The sequence below is a fragment of the Felis catus genome, chromosome B2 (assembly GCF_018350175.1).
Source record: "Felis catus isolate Fca126 chromosome B2, F.catus_Fca126_mat1.0, whole genome shotgun sequence".
NCBI classification, from domain to species: domain Eukaryota; kingdom Metazoa; phylum Chordata; class Mammalia; order Carnivora; family Felidae; genus Felis; species Felis catus.
This window is the reverse complement of record NC_058372.1, coordinates 16,584,393-16,608,595: the sequence shown is the minus strand read 5'-3', so window position 1 is coordinate 16,608,595 and position 24,203 is coordinate 16,584,393. Positions and strand designations below refer to the sequence as shown.

Genomic DNA, 24,203 nt, shown 5'->3' with positions numbered 1-24,203 from the left:
TAACGCCGGGAGCATGAAGGTATACACACAGTACCCGTTACCAAGCTGACCACAGTTCTTTTTAATTGGAAGACTCAATAAAATTACAGAAGACATTTGTTGACAATTCAGATAGATGAGGATCAATGTCCAAGAAGATTGGGCCAACTGGAGTGAGGGGCTGGATGTAAGACAAAATTTAACAGGAAAAAACTGCATTTAAAAAGGTGGCAGTTTGGGGGGCGCCTGAGTGGCTTAGTCAGTTGGGTGTCCGACTTTGGCTCAGGTCATGATCTTGCGGTCTGTGAGTTCAAGCCCCGCGTCGGGCTCTGTGCTGACAGCTCAGAACCTGGAGCCTGCTTCGGATTCTGTGTCTCCCTCTCTGCCCCTCCCCCGCTCATGCTCTGTCTCTCTCTCTCTCTCTGTCAAAAATAAATATTAAAAAAAAATTTTTTTAAATGTGGCGGTTTGGGGGTGCCTGGGTGGCCTCTGACTTCAGGTCATGATCTCAGGGTTCATAGGTTTGAGATCTACTTTGGGCTCTCGGCTGTCACCACAGAGCCTGCTTGGGATCCTTTGTCCCCCTGTCTCCCCCCTCCCTCACTCACACTGTCTCTCTCTCTCTCTCTCTCTCTCTCTCTCTCAAAAATAAATGAACATTTAAAAAATATAAAAATAAAAATTTAGCAGATTCACTTATATAAAGTTCAGTGTGTGCCATTCTTAACCCCCCCCCCCCCCAAAAAAAACAACATCGTCTTGGGATATTAGAAATACGTTAGTTAGAGCCATATTAAAAAAATAGCCACGCTCTCTTCCCTCACGAACAGAGAACATCATGGAAGTCTTTTTTGTAACTGTGACTTCTGGATCCCAAGTTTGGATCCCAAGCCTGAACAATACAGAAAGAAATGCGCACGTTTTGAGGCCATCAAGCTCTGGAAACCAAGCCTAGAGAAGGGCCTTTGTGAGAGGGCCGGAGGCGGGACAGCCTGGATGGTCCGTCATGCAGCCAAGAAAGCACTTCAGGCTTCAGGAAGGTCTCACAGCAGCAGCAAGAATAAGGAGGCATCATAATGAAAAATAATAATAATAAATAAAGAATAGCCGTAACGTTGTCTTTCCAGGAGAAGAGAGAGAGAGAGAGAATGAGAGAGTGAGTTTGGGGAGTATGAATAAAGGAGAGTGGGCCATGGTGGGGGAAATGCCTTGTCTCCATTAACTTTTACGTAAAACAGGATTAGCCTCCCAGCAAGCAGCTGGCGGGAATTCATGGCTCACAAAGGAAAACTCACATTTGCATAATAACCAGACACAGAGGAATATATCTTCAGGGAAGACCAGGATATTAAAAATTCCAGTATTACTCACACCAATCCATTAAGATCTATCAGGACAAGCCAGGGGAGGGCATGCTTGACTCTTCTCCCTGCCTCTGCTTGCTGAAGCCAAGTTCTAAAAGAACGCCACCTCTGCGAGCTTGGGTGCTTAGGACCTCTCTGCTCTGGCAATGTGCAGGTGCAGCAAAGAGCCCCAGAAACGAGGATCGGTGACCCAGCCACATTCTAACACCAGGAAGAAGGGCCAGGCAGGTGTTTCCCTCAAAGTCACGGATCAAATTTTGCTTATTTTGTAGCTGGGGCCCTTTTTAAAATAAAAAGCCCCCACAACATATAACAAAAGTGTTATTTTATTTTTTTAATGTTCATTTATTTGAGAGAGAGAGAGAGAGAGAGAGAGAGAGAGAGAGAGAGAGAGAGCCCAAGCAGAGCAGGAGCAGAGAGAGAGGGGGAGACAGAGAATTGGAAGCAGGCTCGGCACCCAATGGGGCACTTGAACTCAAGAACTGTGAGATCGTGACCTGAGCTGAAGTCGGCTGCTTAACCAACTGAGCCACCCAGGCGCCCCTATAACAAAAGTTGTCTTATCACTATGCTTTTGTTCTCGGAGAAGTTAGGGCTGCCTCGTTCCCTAATGCCTGAGGTTCCGTTGGAAATGAAGGGTTTAGTTCGGCACAATGAAGAGTTATTCTTTTGAGGCTCTGGATTCTGGTAGAGGTGAGGCTACCTGTTGGGATAATGATGGAAAGCTTTACATTTTATTTCCCCACCACCCAGGCCATCCCCCATTCTGAAAAGAAGTAGCTGACTTAGGTTGTTGTTATGAAACTCCAAATCACATGTGAAAATTTCCTGGCTTGCAAAGTTACGATACGTTCATTGTCAGAATTAGGTCAATTTTCTGACTTAAACTAATAAGGTATCCATGCAGATATGTTTTGAGATCATCCACGGGTGCAACAGAGTATTTTCTGAACAAGTCACGTTATATATAATGCAGTATTTCTAATTTTGATAATTGCAATACAATAAGATGCTAATCCCATTTTGTGGTTGAGAATATATCTAAGGGTTACAAAGTAGTGAGTGAAACTAGGATTGAAAACTAGCTCCGTGTCCCCCCCACCCCAACCATGCTGCTTTTCAGTAATGATTTACACAGTAATTGTGTTGTATTGTATTCATTTCTAGGTGAAAGTCTACTTAGTATTCATAAAACATCCCATGTAAATTAGATTTTATAACCTTTCTATATGCCTTTTCTCATCATCGAGATAACAGGAGCCATAGAAATATTAGTGAAGAAATATTTAAATAGGAGATAAAATAGCATGTAAAGTGACAATTCTAATCAAGCATAAAACATGCAAATTTGCAAAGTATATGAGGTGTCAATTATTCATCATCATTCAGAAAGATGTCTTTGTTACCTATCTTACGGTAGTTAAAAGTCAAGCGAAAAGGGAAAGTTGAACATAGATCCACATTGTTTTGGATACAAACATGGTTTGAACACAGTGTAACATTATATCATAAAGTCTCTGAATTTGATCCTTTCGGAAATATTTTTAAGAAGAAATAGAGCAATTTTCTATGATTTTTGATAGAGGAGAAAATTATTTAAATGTATTTCTCGGGCAAAAGGGAGCATCAAATTGTACTTTTAAAAAATATCTTAAATTGTGCTATTTAAATATAATGTCAAGAAAGCAAAGATAGGAATTCAGAAGGAAATGAAGACATTAATAAATTCCTTTTACAGAAGCAGTAAAAGTGAAAAAGAAATAATTGAGCTCCTTAGCAAGTGATTCCATATCTCAGAGTAAACCAGTGGAGGTCACTCTATAGAACTAACCCTTGCCGACTTTGCCAGTTCTTACTTTCGGTGTCTGAGTCATAGAAGTGAATAATTTCATAAAGTCCACGTATTGGTGGGTTTTATAACGTTATAAGGACCAATAGACGTTTGTTATGTGGTTGGTTTTGCTGGAGACAGGACACCTTTCATTCAGTCATTTCCAGTTACTTGAAAGACCTTATGTTTGGTTATTTACCTATGAATGTTGCCAAATGGGGTCTAAGGAAACCATGTTAGGTGAAAGACAACAGGAGTTTACATTCCTGGAGGTCAATCATGGAAAGAAAAGCCAGCTTTGAGATCAGTCAATTAGCCAGGCATGCTTAGTTTTCTTTGCTAATAGCAAGGCTTAGTTTGGCCCCGTGGGGTCAAATGTTAAGACTGGTTTTGATTCAGCAATCGCATCCTTTGATACCTTTGATTTTTGTTATTTTGGAATATCTTTATACATTATACCTTGAGACCTTTTCTGTTACTTCCACACTCGTATTCGCTAGAAGTAGCCCACCAAAAGTAGTTTAAGCTTTCATGCAGAGTCTGCTTATTCATAACCAACCAATGTACCATGGACCATTATAATAATTATTGAAAGATCCAGCCTTCATCGAAAGTATATTAACTATTCTGATCAAATAACTTGCACCATTTCATAGTCTACAAGGGGCTGCAACTTTTTGAACTCAGAATGTTGACTGTAAGAAACTGAACCTCAGGAAGTAATCTATGGGAGAAAAAATAACTTTTAAAACTCACCTTTTTAAAAATTAATTTCAGACCCAAATCACTAATGACTTCCTTTGGTGAATGGCCACGAAGTTAAATGCTTGATAAAAGATATTTTTCTTTGTTCCAGCCTCTGTTGGAAATAGTTGTAAAATGTTTAGTACATGGTACATCAATCCTCTTTGATGCTTAAGCAACCCTGAATGCCTTCAGGTCAATGCCCACGAAGGTTCTTTAAATAGAGATAAAGATCAGAACTGACACAGGGACCCCAGGGGCCTATCCTAGAAAATGTTGTGTTTGTTTTGTTTTGTAACTAAACAAATTCCTGTGAACTCTTTGTTGTCATTTTTCTAAATCCTTCAAAAAAAAGAGGGATTTGGAAGACAAAACAGATTGAGGCGTCAAAACATTTAAAGTTTCTTCTATAGGGAGAGTCCTATGTTCCTTAGCGTTTCAGCTGAACTAGAGCCAATATTTCACAACATACTTTCGTTATTGTCTCTTACAAGCACTTAAAGCTTTCGTTGCTGTTTTTACTCTTGCTACTTCAATAACTTCCTCTTCAGCATATGGCATACATTCTGAGTGTGTTAGTAAATGACTTGTAATATGGTGTAACTGATGTGTAAAACCTGCACATTTCATTAAAATTTAGCCCGGTGTTAGGGGCCACTTAGATCTGTTGGCCGGAGTGTGATTGAACTTCAGTTCAGTCTCTGCTCAGGACTTATTCCAGTGGCCAATGATTGCATTCCTAACTGCTGTAAATCGTCCCACGAATGTATGACCGTATGGAATATGAACAAGAAAGAGTGAATGTGCAAAGAGTATCTCCAGGCCCATAGATTATTATTAGCGTGGGTGTTATATGTTCTAGAGTTTACCTGTTTGTCAAATTAAAACAGAAGCTTCAGTCTTAGTTCTTTTCGGTACTACGGGTAGAGGCATGTAACATCTTGCGTATGGAAACGAGTAATCTTAAGAACAGAATGCTTAAATTCACATCCCAACTCCACAATCTCCCGGCTAATTATCAAATTATTTTCTGTTCCTCAATTTTCTCATCTGTCATTTAGGGCAACGGTAAGTGCTCCCATGCCTCTTACTGCACCATTATTCTCAACAGCCAAGATTTATGGCAACAACTTAAGTGTCCATCAAAGGAGGAATGGATGAAGAAAATGTGATCTTTATATATAATAATAACCATTATTGTTTTATCATTATATATAAATATAGATATATAGAGTGGAGTACGGTCCAGCCATGGGAAAGAAGGAAACCCTACCATTTATGACCACATGGATAGACCTTGAGGGCCTTATGCTGAGATAAGTCAGACAGAGAAAGACAAATACCGTATTATCTCACTTACATGTGGAATCTAAAAAAGCAGAACTGGAAAAAACAGCAGAATGGAGCCACAGTAGAATGGAGGGTTGGGCAGATGTTGTTTAAGGGTATGAACTTGCGACTAGTTGATGCGTAAGTCCTGGAGACTTAATGCACAGTATAGTGACTACAGTCAGCAATCCTGTATTATAAACTCCAAAGTTGCTAAGAGACTAGATCTTAATTGTTCTCACCACAAAAAAGAAACGCTGATCACATGACGTGATAGAAGTGTCAGCTCGTGCTAGGACGGCAATCGCATCACAATATGCAAACGTATCAAGTTAACCCAGCGCACACCTTAAACGTACACAATGTTATTTGTCAGTTATATCTCAGTTAAAAATATAGCAAGTACGCAGAAATTAACAATTCCTGGTGCATAGAAACATCTGAATAAATGTTAGCACTGATGACTCGAGTTTTTAAGTGAGTTTTTAAGTGACTAGAGTTTTTAAGTGACTGGAGTTTAAAGTGGATGCTTTGCAACAGGGCAGATACCAACAGTCATCCAGCAAATACCTACAAGCACCTTCCCTGCGCAAGACCACGGTCAGATCTTTGTCTGCGACTCCGCTAAAACCCACCCGCGCCCCTTTGTAAATGCCGCCCCATGTTTACAATGTTTTCTAACGTTGTTGCTTTGCAGGAACACCAGACAAGGCAGAAGGAAAATGAATAAGCCGAACAGGTTATTGCTGACAGCTTACGGGAACTCTTCTGTCTCCCAAGTTTGAAAAAGTGAAGCTGTTCTTGTTCATCCCCAGGAAGATGGGCTGTCGGCTGGCTAGCAAAAAGAGCTGTGTGATATTTGCAAATGAAAAGTACACCACTCAAGGAAGGGTACAGATTTCTGAGGCTGTTCCGTGCTTGCCTTTTTTCTTGGTGGAATCTAGCAGGAAGTGAGGCACAGAGAGTTTTCTTCAGGGAAGATCACAGCCGGAATCTCCGCAGAGCCCAGGTCTGCCCAGAGATCGGTGTTAGAGAACCACTAAACCTCAGGTTGCTGAGAGAAGCCCCACCCAGCGGAATTAGGCTGGTGCCTCTCAGCATCTCCGAGTTGTTGTGCCCGAACTGGGGCTGCTCTCACTGCCTGGCAACTTCAGGGTCACACCCAATTGGACAGGAGGACATCCAAATTACACAGTTGAAGCGGTGATTGGAAATAGTTGATCTGGTTTGATTCTAGGTCACTTTATTATTTTGAGTCTTGGGTGTGCTTTTAAGAATCACTGAATTGAGATATAAAAAGCTCCTCCAATCTTCTCATTTAATCGATGAGGAAAATGATGTCCCAAGAGGGTAAATACTCTACATCTTTTTAGGGAGATAAAAAGTCGGGGGGGGGGGGTGGTGGCGGCACACGGGAGGCCCAGTCATTAGAGTGTCCAGCTCTTGATTTCGGCTCACATCATGATCTCACAGTTCCGTGAGTTCAAGCCCAGCCCTGCATCGGGCTCTGGGCTGACAGTGTAGAGCCTGCTTGAGATTCTCCCTCTCTCTGTCTCTCTCCAAATAAATAAACTTAAAAAAAATAAATAAAGGAAAGATACAAAGTGGCCACTGGCTACCAACGCAGGCTCCCAGGACGGTTCCTGAGATTACTTCCTTCCTCCTCTGCTTACCAGCTTTCCTGAATAGGTCATTGACCCTCCCTGTACTTCAAGTTCCTGATCTAAAAATGGGGATAAAAATAATCCAAAACTCAGAAATCGGCAGGAAGATCTAATGACACCTCATTAGGGTATTTAGTAATGAACCTGCCTAGCCTATAATAAGTAGTCAATCAAGGTTGCCTCATTCTTATATTACAATTATACCCGTTGGTTTTACTTTGGGGAAACCTAAGTTGGAATGGGCTGACTGTCAAACATTGCTTTATGCTCTGATCTTCACTCTTGACCTCTAATGAGCTGGCTAAATGATACGGAGAATTTTTATACTCAGGGTTATTTGTTTTTGTTTTTGCCTCCCAGCGCAGTATTCAGAGTACCTGAGAGGATTAGGTTATAAAAGTTATGCTTGGAATGTTTTTAAAGAATTTGATTATTTTATAAACAGTGTTTGAAAGAATTTAATTCTTTGAGTTTATGTTTTGGGGACTTCAAATGCTTAAGATGGCGTTTCAAAGTATTACTATAAAAAGGAAAATTGTAAATTTACTAGGAAAAAATATAAGGTAGTATCTTTATGACACTGAGGTAGAAAAAGCCTTTTTTTTAGGTAAGAAGCAAGAACTAAAAATTCAAGTTCATCGAAATGCCATACTTTGGTTCAACATAAAAACATTAAAATGTTAAGAAAGACAACTCAGCTGGGGAACGGATTTGCCTTAGATATCTCACAAAAGATACTCACCCAAAACATATTTAAAATATTTTATAAGCCGGTAAGGAAAAAAAGTCAAAAGACCTAGTAGGAAAATGTTCAAAAGGTAAGACTAAAAAACTCACAGAAAAAATACAAATGGCCAACGCATATATTACAAATGTCCATCTTCAACAAAAATGAGAAAAGGAAAATTAAAATGAGATTTTTTTTCCCCTAGGTACATAGATATTAAAAGCCTAATGGCATCGACTGTGGCTAGGGCTATGGAGACAGGCCATAGCTGTTTTTAGACACGGCTGGCGAGGTCTGAGTTGATGCAGCCATTGAGAAGAACAATTTAGCAGTTTTCACCAAAACTCAAAATGCAGTCTGTGTCTCCGTTCAATGCTCAATACGGAGGAACACAAAGAGAAACATATAGACAAACGGGAAGCAAAATAATGTGTGATTGTTTTGGGGTTTTTTGCTACTTTGAGAAATTATAAAAAACCTAACTCTCCTTCGATGGAATAATGCTGAATAAACCAGGGCATATTCCTTCTCTGAAATGCTAAGCATGATTAAAAAGGAAAGTATTAAACAGAGGGATAGATCTCCAGGGCCTAGCTTGAGATAAAAGTAACCAGTAGCAGGAAAACTCATATAATAGGTACAGTTTATATGTAGAATATAAAAAGATATAACCAAACGGAGTACAGATGTTTGGAGTCACATGTCTTTAAAAAAAAAAAAATTAATGTTTGTTTATTTTTGAGAGAGAGAGAGAGAGGGAGAGGCAGAGAGAGAGGGAGACACAAAATCTGAAGCAGGCTCCAGGCTCTGAGCTGTCCGCACAGAGCGTGACGTGGGGCTTGAACTCATAAACCATGCGATCATGACCTGAGCTGAAGTCAGACACTTAACCCACTGAGCCACCCAGGCACCCCTGGAGTCATACGTCTTTACGTAGAAGCACAGGAAAAGTCATGGAAAGATACAACTCATAGCTGAAGAGCTGGGGATCAGGGCAAAGGCATTGGGGGGTGGGCATTCATCGGGTTTTATGGGCCCAGCAAGTCAAGAACAGATTAATATGTAGACAGGGACAAAAATGTCAGTTTTATGATGGATAAAGGCTATAACGGAGCCGATGGCTTAGGTCCACAAGCAAACAGGCTTGCTGAGGTCTTGCTCCCATCACATTTACCCCCTGCATGTCCCCTCTCCCTTTCAGTCCAAGCCTTGGGGACATTCCGCAAGAGAGTTTAGTTCTTCATAACCTCATAATGGCCAGAGCCAGAGAAGGGAGTTAAAAGACCGGTTCCTCAATCTCGTAACCTTTTAAGAGATGGGCTCCACTTGACTTAAAAATGTGGACCAATGCTGTCCCCACCACGTAGGTAACACATCTTTCTTTCACATCCTCTGGAGGAGTAAGTCTGGAAAGGATGGGGCAGCCAGGTCAGCATTACTGTTGTTGCTGCTTTTAACGTTACTGTTATTCTTGTCCCACCATGGTGATGAATGAGTGCCTCCCTTAACAGCGTTGCTAACAAGCAATGTTTTAATGCTTTAGAAAGAGGAAATGTATTCTTGCAACACAAGTGAACAAAACCAAAATTTAAATAGAAATTTAGAAAGGATGTTAGCTTTTTCTCAGAACGGTGGTCACGTACAAGTAATGTTTTAATACTTCCAAGGAAAAAATATTTTTGTACAAGTTATGTAATAGAATAAAAATTAAGATTAAAGACAAGACAGAAAGCTCAATAGGGGCGCCTGGGTGTCTCAGTTGGTTAAGCATCTGACTTCTGCTCAGGTCACGATCTCATGGTTTGTGGGTTCGAGCTCCGCATCGTGCTCTGTGCTGACAGCTCAGAGCCTGGAGCCTGTTTTGAATTCTGTGTCTTCCTCTGTCTTTGCTCCTCTCCCGCTTAGGCACTCTTTCTCTGTCTCTCATAAATAAATGTTAAAAAAACAAGTTTAAAAACATTTAAAAATAAAATTAAAAAAAAAAGAAAGCTCAAAAGATATCACATGAATTTTCTTTAAAAGGACTGGAAATTTCTATGAAATTGAACATGTAGACGTTCAGTAAGTTTTATATCAACACCACTATACATTCAAATTATTGAATAGCATTTTTGAAATAATAAATAAATATTGAAATGAGAAGTACTGTGTGCAAGGCACTTTACGTGTTTTACACTTTACATGTTTTTTTTTCATTTCATTTTTCTTTTTTTTTTTTTTAAGCGCCATGGGGTTTGCATGCTTCTTCAGTTAAGGAAACTGAGGCTTAAAATGGATAAATATTTTTCCAAGGTCCCAGAAAAATTGAGCCCATTTCAATGCATATTTATCTCCCTTGTTCTTTTTAAAAAAATTTTTTTTCAACGTTTATTTATTTTTGGGACAGAGAGAGACAGAGCATGAATGGGCGAAGGGCAGAGAGAGGGAGACACAGAATCGGAAACAGGCTCCAGGCTCTGAGCCATCAGCCCAGAGCCCGACGCGGGGCTCGAACTCACAGACCGCGAGATCGTGACCTGGCTGAAGTCGGACGCTCAACCGACTGCGCCACCCAGGCGCCCCTATCTCCCTTGTTCTTTATCAAAATTCTCTCCCAGCTACCAGGCCACCATTGGATAAGCTGAACATATGTGTTTAAAATTAAGATAAATTCAGTTATTCTCTTGGCATATACACTTGCAGTGATTCACAAACTTGAGTCTTCATCTACAAAGAAGAAAGAGGCTTTTATTCCTGTAAACTATAATTATAAGCGCTCAATATTTTCAGAGAGAAAAATGTCTCTGTTTGTGCTAGGTATTTAATAATCACCTACAGATTTGCTCTAATTGTCAGCTTCTCCAGATGACTATGGTTCTTTAAATTTCTTAACAAATAATTATAAATAGATGTTGTAGTATGAAGACGTGAGAAAGATCTTCAGCGTTTCCTGTACTTCATAAACAACCATATAATTTCCATCCATGACAATTTCCATTTTCTAATATGAAACAGTGCGAGGCCACACTCTGGGGTTAAGTCTACTGGAAGCATGCTCACATTCTTTTCCTTCTCAATTACTTCAGATCTTCCTCCACAATGTCGGAAATTTACATAAGAGATTAATAATCAAATACATGAACATATCTTTGTTTTCATTTGCATCAAAGCTTCTTCTTTCCCTCCTCCTCCTCCTCCTCCTCCTCCTCCTCCTCCTCCTTCTCCATCTCTCCTTCTTCTTGTAAATGCTATTTAATCCCAAATAAAGACTATATCACATATAGGTGCAAACAACATATGACTCCATTGGCTACACATCAGGAAAAGCGATGATGGCAGTTTGGTGAGATTCACCGGCCAACAAAGATATGTCAGGGTACGAGCTGATACTCCAAATGTACGGACCACTTTATGATTCTGATTGTACATATGTTTAGCTTGGCTTGTGAGCTTTCTCCAATCTGTTATTGCAGAAAAGAACTGAGGTAATCCAAAAGAAAGTATTTGGGGACTTCCAGAAGATTCTCGAGCCAACAAAAATATACCCCAATGCCAAAGCACTCCCTCACGAAAGTCAATATGTGAAAATGTGAATATTATTTTGGATGCCGTTGTGCTAACCCAAGTGTGTTAAGGTAAGAGCTTATATTTGCCAAAGTGCAGATTCGGTTCTTCTCATGTCATAAAACATGGGAGCTAACATCTTGATGACTCACCTTAAAATCCTTTTCTTCTCTTTGGAGAACGAAAACGTATTTTGCCAGACAGCCTGGCACAAAGAAAAGCTACTTTTTTACCTGCCAAGAGACTGAGATTGTGATCGAGATTGAGAACCAAGATATAGAAACGATGGAATACAGCTCTTCTCCCAAAACTTGATTCCCCAGATAATAATCCCCATGTTATTATTCCCAGAATAATAATCCCAATTATTTTGTCATTTATTCCCAACTCCTTAAGATTTGGGAATTAGCCCATACATGGGGCCCCAAACTCAAGCACTTCCCGTATTAACAATCGGAAACCAGGCAAAAGAGAAAAACCGTTTCAAATGCAGATTAAAGCAGGTATTTGGAAATTTGGACATCTGTTTTTAGGAACTCATCATGGAGGGAAGTCAAAGGGAAATTGGATCACGTTGGAATACCATTCCCCCCCCATTCTTTGAAATTTGCCTTTTATGTAAATAAAAAATAATAATAAAAGCCAAATATATATATATATATATATATATATATATATATATATATATATAAATCACTCTCTGAAATGGCTTCCTCACGTCACGCCTCAGGGATGTGAAGTAAAAAGACAGCACAATCAGTATACCAATCAGAAGGCTAGCAGATCTGAGATCTATCATTCTTCCAAGTAGGAGCAAGAGTTCTGATCGCGTGTGAGTTGATATGAAACAAGGTATTTTCATGGAGATGTCCAGTGAGATTTTCACTGTCATTCAGGGCTGAAGGAAATGGCTGTTTCTTCAGAGAGGCAAGATGGCCCCCTGGACTGAGTCCTGAACCAGGGGCTGTAGAACGTGGGTTCTCCCCTCAATCCCATTACTTGTAGTCGCTGTGGTTCACTCTCTCTGATCTTCCTTGTCTTTCTTCTTAAAGAGGAGTGCCCGCCATGCCCCCCTCGGAAGAGCTTTGAGAGGCAGAGTCAGTGAAGACGTGTATTAGAATCATCTAACAAAACAGACAGTGCTGTACGCGAAGATGTCATTACTAATGTTAGAAACTCTACGCGATTACTAATGAGAGTGACACTGTGTGAATGCTTCCTGCAGGGATGTGGTGTCAGCTCAAATGGTGACCCTCCCGAGTAACTCAGGAAAGGGTGTGCATCATCTGATTTTTTGAAAGTGGAGATACAAGAATCATGCTAGAGACCAAACTGCAATGTAATATTATCTATTATAATATTATATTATATTGAATGTGTGTGTGTATATATATATAGTAACTGTCCCCAGCATCAAATAGGGAAGATTTATGTATTACAAAGAAAATGTGCTTTCAACAAGAACAGCTAAGAGAAATGTTTTTTTTTTAGAAAATTCCAGACAAGTTTTAAGCCAAAGGAAAACAAAAGAAATGTTAGAAGCCTACCAAGTCTAGTTGTAATCATTGTGGAAAGCAGAACAACTTGAGAATTAGTGGATTCATAAATAATGGTAAAACAAAGCTGTGGTTTGAACTGATCTTAATGCCCTCTGCAGGAGCAATCAGATACGTTACGTGCTCAGAAAGCACACTGAGAAAAAAGAAGGAGGGAAAGAGAGAGAAGGAAAGGCGTATTGAAAGGTGTGGCTCTTCCGGGGCTGGCTTCAGCACCCTCTTGTGCTTATTAAATATTCTGTGCAAACGTCTGGGTTGCAAGCCATAAAATGAAGTTCTTGGAGATGCGTTCCGCAGTGATCTTTCCGATAAAAGCCCTTAGTTTTAGATGAAAAACATAATGGAGATAACGAAGATTTAATCACTTAATTTAATCTTGTCCTGCTTGGATTAGAATTCAGATTTCCTGATTCCTAATCTTTTTTTGCCACCTTTCATCATGTTTCACATTTACAAGATAGGATCATTTAATTATTGGACAGTGATTTCAACTCATTTTTGGACCCTGTCTAGTCGCCACTAAAAATTATATTACGGTACACATTTCCTCTATAGGGATATGAATCAAAACTAACTGTATCTTAATAATTTTGTCCCGCCCCTTGAGATTAGAGATACGAAACAAAGGGTAGAATCTGTGCTTATATTTTTCCACGTGAATGAAAAAAGTTTGAAATATAAATCACTAACAAAAATAAATGATAAAGAATTTCAAGTTATTAACTCAAATGGCTTTAACAAATTACAGTGGCAGAAATGCTAGACTAAATCATGTTATTGATATGAACGCATTGACGGATAGATGATAAATAAAATGGATACATACATAGATATCTAGTCTTTGTGGGTAGGGTGAGTTATTTGTCAGAATGTAAATGGGACAGTTAGGATTCCATCAGGTCATTTTTTCTTGCAGACAGTTGAAATGACATGAATTGTCTTTCTTGTTTGGCTTCAAGAGAGGATAGGCAAAGTCTTTTCAGCCGAGGTCCTAATTTGGAATCTCTCAAAGCCTTTGTATTGAGAATTTGACTGACTTGTCTCCACTTTGTGGGCTGATCTGGGATTTTCTAGGACGTTAGCTGCAAAATGTTTAGATATGAATCCCTGTAGTGACATCTGGCACAAACGTTAAAAAAAATGTCCTTATCCATCGCACTAAGTACAGACTCAAACACACTTCTCTGCATTCCACTATTCCAGACCCGCACACAAAGTGTATTTTGATCTGTAGTCATTGCCATCTGTTAATGTGGCATTCACAAATAATCCCATTCTGGCAGACTATATTTACATTTTAATTTCATTATGATCAGATCAATGAGGCTACTGATGGTTTCTTCTATTTTCCTTTTTAATAGCCTCTTAAAATGTGAACTGCAGCCCTTTTGTGCATCAATCTGCTTTCTCAGGGAGAGGTTTTTTTAGCGTGCATTTTCTGTTTCTATGAAGCAGTTAGAATAGAAAACAAAACAAAAACAATCCAGATTCATAAGTTTAAACTTCACCTAAAAAAAAAAAACAAAACAAGCTTTTGTAAGTCATTACTTAGTTGTCCCAGAACAGTGAAAACTTCAGCTGGAAAGTGATATGTATTATTGTTTTATGGAAACATTAAAAATCTCCCCAGGAGAGAGCATTATTTGTTTGAAAATGAAAAGCAGTTGAGGTCTTCAAAATGTTTTCATAAAACTTCAGACTAGTTTAAGGTGTGTTTAAATAAATAAACACACACACACGTACATATATACATTTAGAGTAAAATTTCTGAGATAACCATTTGGGTGTTAAAAAACAAGCAACTTCTGGGGGTGCCTGGTGACTCAGTCCGTTAAGCATCCAACTCTTGGTCTGGGCTCAGGGCGTGATCTCACCGTTCGTGAGATTGAGCCCCACGTCAGGCTCCCCACTGACAGCAAGGAGCCTGCTTGGGATTCTCCCTCTCTCTGCCCCTCCCCTCCCCAAAGTAAATACATAAACATTCTGAAACAAAGATGGAACTTTTGGTTATGGACATGACCATATAACAGCTATTGGATTTAACTACCTAAAAGACAAAAGATATGAGCTAGCTGTTTTCAGACATCAGACCATATACCAGGCAGGTCTTCTTTTTTTTTTTTTTTTTAATTTTTTTTTCAACGTTTTTTTTTATTTATTTTTGGGACAGAGAGAGACAGAGCATGAACGGGGGAGGGGCAGAGAGAGAGAGGGAGACACAGAATCGGAAACAGGCTCCAGGCTCTGAGCCATCAGCCCAGAGCCCGAGGCAGGGCTCCAACTCACGGACCGCGAGATCGTGACCTGGCTGAAGTCGGACGCTTAACCGACTGCGCCACCCAGGCGCCCCCAGGTCTTCTGTTCTTAAAAGAAGGAAAACACATGAATGCAGATATCTCCTCTATTCACTTCAGCTTTCTGCCTGGGGCACTTTCCAAACTATAGGACAAGGAAGTTAACCCAGATTGAGAGCAGTGGTTTTGCTTAGTGGAGGAAACAGATGTCAAGAGATCAGGGCTTCTAAGACCGCTGTAATTTGTGGGGCTAGAGAGTATGATGCTAAGTGAAATAAGTCAGAGCAAGACAAATGCTATATGATTTCACTCATATGTGGAATTTAAGAACCAGAACACATGAGCAAAGGGAGAAAGAGAGAGAAAGAGACAAACCAAGAAACAGACTCATAACTTTATAGAACAAGCTTTTGGTTACCAGAGGGTAGGAGTTTGGGGTTATGAGGTTAACTAGGTGAGGGAGATCATGACGAGCCCCAGGGGTTGTATGGAAGTGTTGAATCACTATACGGTACACCTGAAACTAATATTACAGTGTATGTTAACTAACTGGAATTAAAATAATAACTAAAAAAAAAAAAGTAGGGCTAACAACTGAACTAAAGAGTGAGCATAATGTTCGAATGCACATTTTATTTTACAAAGATAGATGAATGGCTAATAAGTACATAGAAATTTGCTCAGTATCATTAGCCGTTAGGGGAATGTGTGTTAAAACAATAGCGATCTAGGGACGCCTGGGCGGCTCAGTCGGTTGGGCTTCCGACTCTGGCTCAGGTCATGATCTCGCGGTTCATGGATTCGAGCCCCGCATCGGGCTCTGTGCTGATGGCTCGGAGCCTGGAGTCTGCTTCAGATTCTGTGTCTCCCTCTCTCTCTTCCCCTCCCCTGCTCACTCTCTCTTTCTCAAAATAAATAAACATTAACAAAACCAGACAAAACCAAAAAACAATAGTGACCTAGCACTACATACACGCTGAAACGACTGTGGTAAGAAGTCAGATACTACTAAGTGTTGACAAAGATGTGGAGAACCAGGAAACCTCATGTATTCTTGTGGGAATGAAAACGGTACAGCTACTTCAGGTAACATTCTGGCAGTTTCTTAAAGGGTTAAATGTAAATTTACCATTCAACCTAGCAAATCCACTTCTAGAAATCTACCAAGACCAGTAAAGACATAGGTCTTCATAAAGACTTGTACATGAGTGTTCACAGCAGCATTATTTATAATAGCCAAAAAAAAAAAAAAGAGAAAGAAACAATCTAAATGTCCATCAGTTGGTGATTGAATAAACCTAAATGGATACAGGGAAATGGTGCATTCAGCAATTAAAAGGAACGAATTGTTGATGCATGCTATAAAATGTCCGAAGCTAAAAATACGCTAAGTGAAGATGCCAGATACAAAAACCATTGGATTTATATGCAATGTCTAGAAAAGGCAAATTTATAGTCAGAAAGCAGGTCAGTGTCTGCCTAGGACTGAAGATAGAAACTTTAATTAACTGTAAATGGCACAAAGGAGCATGTGGGGATGATGAAAATGTTCTTAAATTGGACTGTGGTGGTGGTGGTGACACATTCTATAAATGTACTAAAATCATTGGATTGTTTTAAAAAACACACACACACAGTAGGGCTAGACTAACCATAGAGTAAGTGCCATGCTAGAGCCATCTTAGTGAAGTCCAAGTCATGTTCATTCATCAGTCAATTAACTGCCTGTCAGAATAAAGCTCAACGTTATTTAAAGGGACGAAACACAATCCGGACTCTATGCAGCATAGCGGCTTCATTATCGAACGTGCAATACAGGGTCCCTAGACATACAAAGAAGCAACAAAATGTGACCCATAACCGGGAGCAAAACAAGTCAACAGAAACAGATCTGGGATGACTCTGATGGTGGAATTATGAATAAAAACTTCCAAAGAGTATTATAAATCTGTTTGAGGATTAAAAGGAAAGCATAAACACACTGAGGGAAGAGAGGGGACATTTTGGCAGAGAAATCAAAACCACAAAAATTTAATTCATGGAAAATCTGGAACGAAAAACAAATCGGAAATGAGACATTCACTAGGTGCGTTGAACAGCAGGTAGGAAAATACAGGAGGGAACAGTGAGTTTAATGGAAGGGAACAGAAAATCTAAATTTGAACACAGAAGAAGATTTACAAATGAAGTGACCCATGAGACATATCAAGCATAAAACATATGTATAACTAGAGCCACAGAAGAACATAGAGAGAGTTGAAGGTAGAGAAAAAAATCAGAAACATTATAATGGCTGAAATTTTTCCAAAGGTAAGAATGACTATTAACTTCTCATTAAAAACAGTATGAGACAGCCTACCAAGAACTGGCATCTTAACTTTTTTAATCTTTTTAACATTTATTCATTTTTTTGAAAGACAAAGAGCAAGCAAGTGGGAGAGGGGCCGAGAGAGAGAGAGAGAGAGAGAGAGAGAGAGAGAATCTGAAGCAAGCTCCAGGCTCAGAGCTGTCAACACAGGGCCCGATGCGGGGCTTGAACTCACACACTGTGAGATCATGATCTGAGCCAAAGTTGACCACTTAACCATCTGAGCCACCCAGATGCCCCAAGAACTGGCATCTTTAAAGGGTTGAAAGAAGAAAATTTTCAACCTAGAATTCTGTATCCAGAAGAATTATACTTCAAAAATAAAGTTTAAGACATTTTCAGTTAAAAGTTGAGAGCATATGTCACTAGCGCTTAACGGAAAATATTAAAGAAAGTTCTCCAAGCTTACGTGATAATGATAAATCTGTTAAGCACACAACAATTCTACTTAACCTCAAGAAATTAGAAAAATAGTACAAACCAGCAGGAAACAATATAGAGAAGTTACAAATGTGAAAGTGGAAATCAGTCAATTAGAAAACAGCAATGTCATGGAAAAAATGAACCAAAAATTAGCCTTTTGAAAGAGAGAAAAAAAACGCTCTCTATAAAAGAAGGAATACACATGCAAAAAAACTGATAGTGAGAAATAACCACAAATAGTAAAGAAATTGAAGTATAAAAGTTTTGTCTCACTCTGTGAAAATAAATTTGAAAGTCTGGATAAATTGATTATTTTCTGTAATAACAAAACCACCAAGACTGATCCTAGGAATGTTAGAAAATGAAGACAGGCCGATTACCACAGGTTAAAACCTTTCGAAGTTGTTAACGAGTCAGCTTTCCAGCAAAAATGTTTCAAGCCCCGTTCGTTTTGGAGTTGAATTCTACCAAAATTTGGAGGACATACAATTTTCACATCATTAAACTATTTCATAGCATTGAGGAAAAACTTTTTTGTCTAAGTTTTTTGAAACTAGCTTATCACTGATAACAGATATACCTTATGAATAGCAAGAGGAAAGTCATAAATCAGGGCGCCTAGGTGGCTCAGCCAGGTAAGCGTCCAACTGTGGCTCAGGTCATGATCTCACAGTTTGTGGTTTTGAGCCCCACATGGGCTCCCTTCTGTCAGTGCAGAACCTGCTTCAGATCCTCTGTCCTTCTCTCTCTGCCCCTCGCCCACTCATGCTCTCTCTCTCTCTCTCAAAAATGAATACGCTTGGGGCGCCTGGGTGGCGCAGTCGGTTAAGCGTCCGACTTCAGCCAGGTCACGATCTCGCGGTCCGTGAGTTCGAGCCCCGCGTCGGGCTCTGGGCTGATGGCTCGGAGCCTGGAGCCTGTTTCCGATTCTGTGTCTCCCTCTCTCTCTGCCCCTCCCCCGTTCATGCTCTGTCTCTCTCTGTCCCAAAAATAAATAAACGTTGAAAAAAAAATAAAAAAAAAATGAATACACTTAAAAAAAGTCATAAATAAAATAGTAGTTAATAAGATCAAGGTCCATCTTTAAAGAATACACACCACAGCCAAGTGGGGTTTGTACCAGGGATAGCTCCAAATTTTACCACGGTGTTACCAACATGAAAATTCATTGTGTCATTTTCCTACGTTCTATGACAGTATTGGCTAAGTAATCTCTGTACCCAAAGTGGGGGTTTGAACCTTACCATCTTTTTTTTTTTAAATTTTTTTTTCAACATTTATTTTTGCGACAGAAAGAGACAGAGCATGAACGGGGGAGGGCCAGAGAGAGAGGGAGACACAGAATCGGAAACAGGCTCCAGGCTCTGAGCCATCAGCCCAGAGCCTGACACGGGGCTCGAACTCACGGACCGCGAGATCGTGACCTGGCTGAAGTCGGACGCTTAACCAACTGCGCCACCCAGGCGCCCCTGAACCTTACCATCTTTATATCAAGAGCCACCTGCTGTATGGACTGAGCCAGCCAGATGCCCCTAGATGGATACGTTCGTCACAAACATATGAGTGTCCAGAATCATCACCATTGTTTAATGCTCTTCTGAAGAATAAGTACATTTAGGCAGAAAAAAAGAAATGAGAAGTAAAAACTAGGAGGAGATGAAGGAAACATATTGACATTTATAGATTCTATGATTTGTCTATCCGGAAACCCTAAAAACAATAAATGAACTTCCATAAACTATGAAGTTCATATTAAAATCATTAACTACTTATACAAGAAATCAGTTAGAAAATCTATTAGAAAAATCACTGTAATGCCTGTAAAATTGCAAGAAATAAAGAGAATAAGAAATGTAGTAGATCTTTATAAAGAAATCTTTCAAATACTACTGAATAATTAAAAACAATACCTGTCCAAATGGAGAGATGTACTCTATTCGTGGGTAGGATGATTCAATAGTGTAAAGTTCAATTTCCTCAAAATTAAATCGTAAGTTTGATGTGATCTCAATAGAAACACCAGAGGAAATCACTTTTGCAATTGTATGAAGTAATTTTAAGTGTAGTGGAAAAAATAACCAAGTAGATTCTGAAGAAAGAATAATGAAAGGTGCCTATCCCTGCCAAATATTATGAAGAATAATTAAAATATGTTATTATTGGCAAATATATATCCTTATAAGGGAGCAAGACAGTGGAGCGTAAAAACAGACTAAAATATATATTGAATCTGCTTTTACTACATTCTAATGCATGAGTTTTTTATCGTTAAAGAAGTGATGGCTTATTTGGAGATAACAACGTCAGTTATCGCCCCTAGGAGTGTCTGTGCTTGCTTGCTTTCTGTCGGTGGATCTTTTCTGCCACCTCTATCTGGCTGGCTCCCTCTCTCCCTCATTCTCTCAGTAATGGTGGTCATTTATTCAGAGAGAGCACCCCCTAACTGTGCAGTCTAAAGTAGGGTCCTTTTCCTGAAACCATAGAGAAGAGCATAGGCAGTAAGCTCTTTGATGGTCCATAGAAACTTCTTTCTAGATGTGTCTCCTGAGGCAAGGGTAACAAAAGCAAAAATAAACCATTTAAACTACATCAAAATAAAAGGTTTCTGTGCAGCAAAGGAAACAATCAACAAAACTACAAGACAACCTACTGAATGAAAGAACGTGTTTACAAATGACATATCCATTGAAGGGTTAGTATCCAAAATATATAAAGAACGTATACAACTCCAACCCCAAAAAACAAATAATCCAATTAAAAATGGGCAGAAGCCATGAATAGACGTTTTTCCAAAGAAGACATACAGACGACCAACACACATATGAGAAGATGCTCATCATCACTGATCGTCAGGGAAATACAAATCAAAACTACCATGAGTTATCACCTCACACCCGTCAGAATGGCTAAAATCAGCAACACAAGAAACAGCAGGTGTCGGTGAGGACGTGGAGAAAAAAAAGGAACCCTCTTGCACCGAATGTAAACTGGTGCAGCCACTCTGGAAGACAGTATGGATGTTCTTCAAAAAGTTAAAAACAGAACTATCCTATGATCCAGCAATTACACTACGGGACATTTACCCAAAGAATATGAGAACACTAACTCAAAAAGATATAAGTATCCCTATGTTCCTTATAACATCATGTACAATAGCCAAGATGGGGAAGCAGCCCAAATGTCCGTTATCTGATGTGTGGATTAAGAAGATGTGGTGTATACACACACACACACACACACACACACACACACGTACACACACATACACATACATATATAAATACATATGCATATAAATATATATGTAAAATAGAATATCGCTCAGCCACAAAACGGATGAAATCTTGCCATTTGCCACGACACGGATCGACTAGAGAGTATTATCCGAAGCCAAATAAGTCAGAGAAGGGAAGATACCCTATGATTTCACTCCTATGTGGAATTTAAGAAGCAAAACGAGTGAGCAAAGGGAAAAAAAAATGAGAGCGGAAGGGGCAAACCGAGAAAGACATTCTTAGCTCTAGAAAACAAACTGATGGTGACCAGAGAGGAGGGGTGGGGGGTGGGTGAAACAGGTGACCGAGAGGGAGGAGGGCACTTGTGATGAGCACCAGGTGCCCTATGGAAATGTCAAATCACTACACGGTGCGCTTGGAAGTAACACCACGCCGGGTGTTAACTAATAGAATTTAAATGAAAACTTCAGAAAAAAAAGGGAGAGTCCTTTTTTAGTAGTCTTTTTGCGACACCTAACACCTTCTATTCACACTTATCATAGATGTTTTTTGTTTCTTTATCTATTTGTTGGCTTCGTTAGTGTCCTTCTACACCCCTCCTCAAATTGTAAACCCCTCGAGGTAACATTCCTATTTTATTTTTTAGTCGGCGGACGCCCATGACATTCGAAATCGGTTGGAACGGAACCATCTCTTGAATAAATTAAGTCATGCGTGAAAACCCACATTTGTGTTACAACTCAACAGAATCAAGGCCTTGCGAATTGGTAGTCAAACATGGCCCCTATTTTTAGTATTTAAAACTCATGATGCCCGGTATTTTTTTTACCGTTTTGTACACAGAACTTCTACGCATCGTCCTGACAATGTCCGCGCTTTGATAACCAAATCAGAAAAAAAAAGAGCGCAGAAACACGGAATCATAGAAACCTCTAGACGGATGCATAACGCCGGCAGTAGTCTTAAAACACCCCCAAGAAATGTTGTTCTCAAGTGTGGTTCTCAGCTAACTGTTCCTGCACGAGGAAAGGAAGACGCAAGCTGATGTACACACACGTTTAGGTCTCTTATTTCAACGACACGGATTTGAATTTGTTGAAATATCTTCCATTGTCCACCAGTCCCCAAGGAAAACAGGAAAACAGGGACCCAGGTTGGCACTCCACCTCATTTGGCCCATGCTTCTGTGAAATCATAGACTTTTCGAGCTGGAAAATTCACAGGGTCGCCTTGCTCTGTTTTTCACTTTGTAGAGAAGAAACTTGAGTCCGAGAAGCACGCTGTGTGCTCGGGCCTCACAGCTCATTAGGAACACGACCCAGGCCCTTTCTTGGGCTGCTGGAAACTGAATGCTTCTGCAGCACCTTAACATCGTATGAATAACTTGTAAAATGTATACATACATGGAGCATGGGTGCCGTAGAAAAGATCATCTATATCCTAGTACCCAAATAAATCATTGTTTTCATCTTTTTTTAAGATTTTGTTTCTAAGTAATCCCAACATCCAATGTGGGGTTTGAACTCACCACCCAGAGATCAGGAGTCACATGCTTCACACACTGGGCCAGCCAGGTGCCCCCATTGTTTTTGTTTTTAAATATTACTTTCTTGTATCTTTCTTTGACTTGCGTACGATTTTAATAGATTTTTCTATGTGTATAAAATTTTGCTGTGTGCTTTTCACTTAACGGGCCATTCTTATATTTTTCCTGCTGAAAGGTTTTCATGATCTTGATTTCACTCCATATTTAATACACTGCCCAATGAATGTGCTGTAATTTACCTATCTCGTTTCCATTTGGACGCTGAGGTTGTTTTCATGTTTTGCTTTTATAAATAAATCTGGAGTAAGCATTCCATGCGAATTCATGGTCAATATCCCTGTCAATTCCTATAGAACAAATTTCCTGTAGGATGATATACAGGAATGAAGATTTTTTTAACATCACTGACTCACACTGTCAAAGGGCTTTCTTCAAAGGATGTGACAATATCAACAATGGTGTGTGAGAAAGGGTTTACAAGGTTTATCCTCAGCAGGTGCTGTCATTTAAAAATAAATCACTGAGGTGCCTGGGTGGCTCAGTCGGTTAAGCCTCAGACTTTGGCTCAGGTCTCATGGTGCGTGGGTTTGAGCCCCACGTCTGGCTCTGTACTGACAGTGAGGAGCCTACTTTGGATACTCTGCCCCCCCCCCCCCCTGCTTCTCCCCTGGGTGCTTGCTCTCTCTCTCTCTCTCTCTGAAAAATAAATAAACATTTAAAAATTATAAAAATAAGTCACTAATTTAACAGGCAAAATAGCTCCCAATCGTTCTTTTATTTTGCATGTATTTGCTTATTCATGAGATCAAACATTTTCCAATTTGTTTGTTTTCCTGATATCTTTTAAGGCTAGATTAATCCATTATCTTTTTATCTTAATGATAAGCTAAGACACTGAAGATGAAAGGCAATGGAGAGCAGAGAGAGAGGCAGAAACGGTTAGTGACGCCCCCACCAAGGTGATGATTATTTCAGATGATATTGTCAGGTACATTAATATACAAATTATGAGAAATAGAGGAAGCAAAAATCATGAGATTTGAACAGATAATACTGTCCAACTACTTCAGACTGGCTCAGTTGTAGATCTTAAGGGGTTTCTATCCTTTGCTAAATTTTTACAAACTAAATGCACTGATGTAAAGCGATTAATTTAATATTAAAAGGAAGCATGCATAGCATGATGGGTCTACAGCGATGCTGGGCAATATGGTAGCCAGTAGGGGCATGTGACTACTGAATGCTTGAAATAGGGCTAGTCTGAATTGAGATGTGCTATAAGTACAAAAGAGATGGCTGGTTTTGAGGACTTAGCATGCAAAAACAGGAATGTAAAATATCTCAATAATTTTTTTTTTTTTGAGAGAGAGACAGAGACAGAGAGAGTTGGGGGGAGGGGCAGAGGGAGAGAAAGAGACTCTTAAGCAGGCTTCATGTTCAGAGCAGAGCCCCATCCAGGGCTCAATCCCAAGACCCTGGGATCATGACCTGAGCCAAAATCAACAGCTGGACACTCAACCCACCCAGGCACACCCTCATTAATATTTTTAAAAAATTGTTTTAATTTAACAATTTTTTTTATTAATTACACATTAAAAT

At 39.6% G+C, this 24,203-nt stretch overlaps 1 long non-coding RNA gene across 1 annotated transcript; it reads left to right on the top strand.

Moving 5' to 3' along the window:
* Window positions 1-8,885: 8,885 nt before the first annotated feature.
* LOC109500135 lies at window positions 8,886-22,532 on the top strand. Its single transcript, XR_002157769.3, has 3 exons — window positions 8,886-9,066; window positions 11,091-11,252; window positions 21,705-22,532. It is a non-coding gene; the product is annotated as an uncharacterized LOC109500135 (long non-coding RNA).
* The last annotated feature ends 1,671 nt before the right edge of the window (window positions 22,533-24,203 follow it).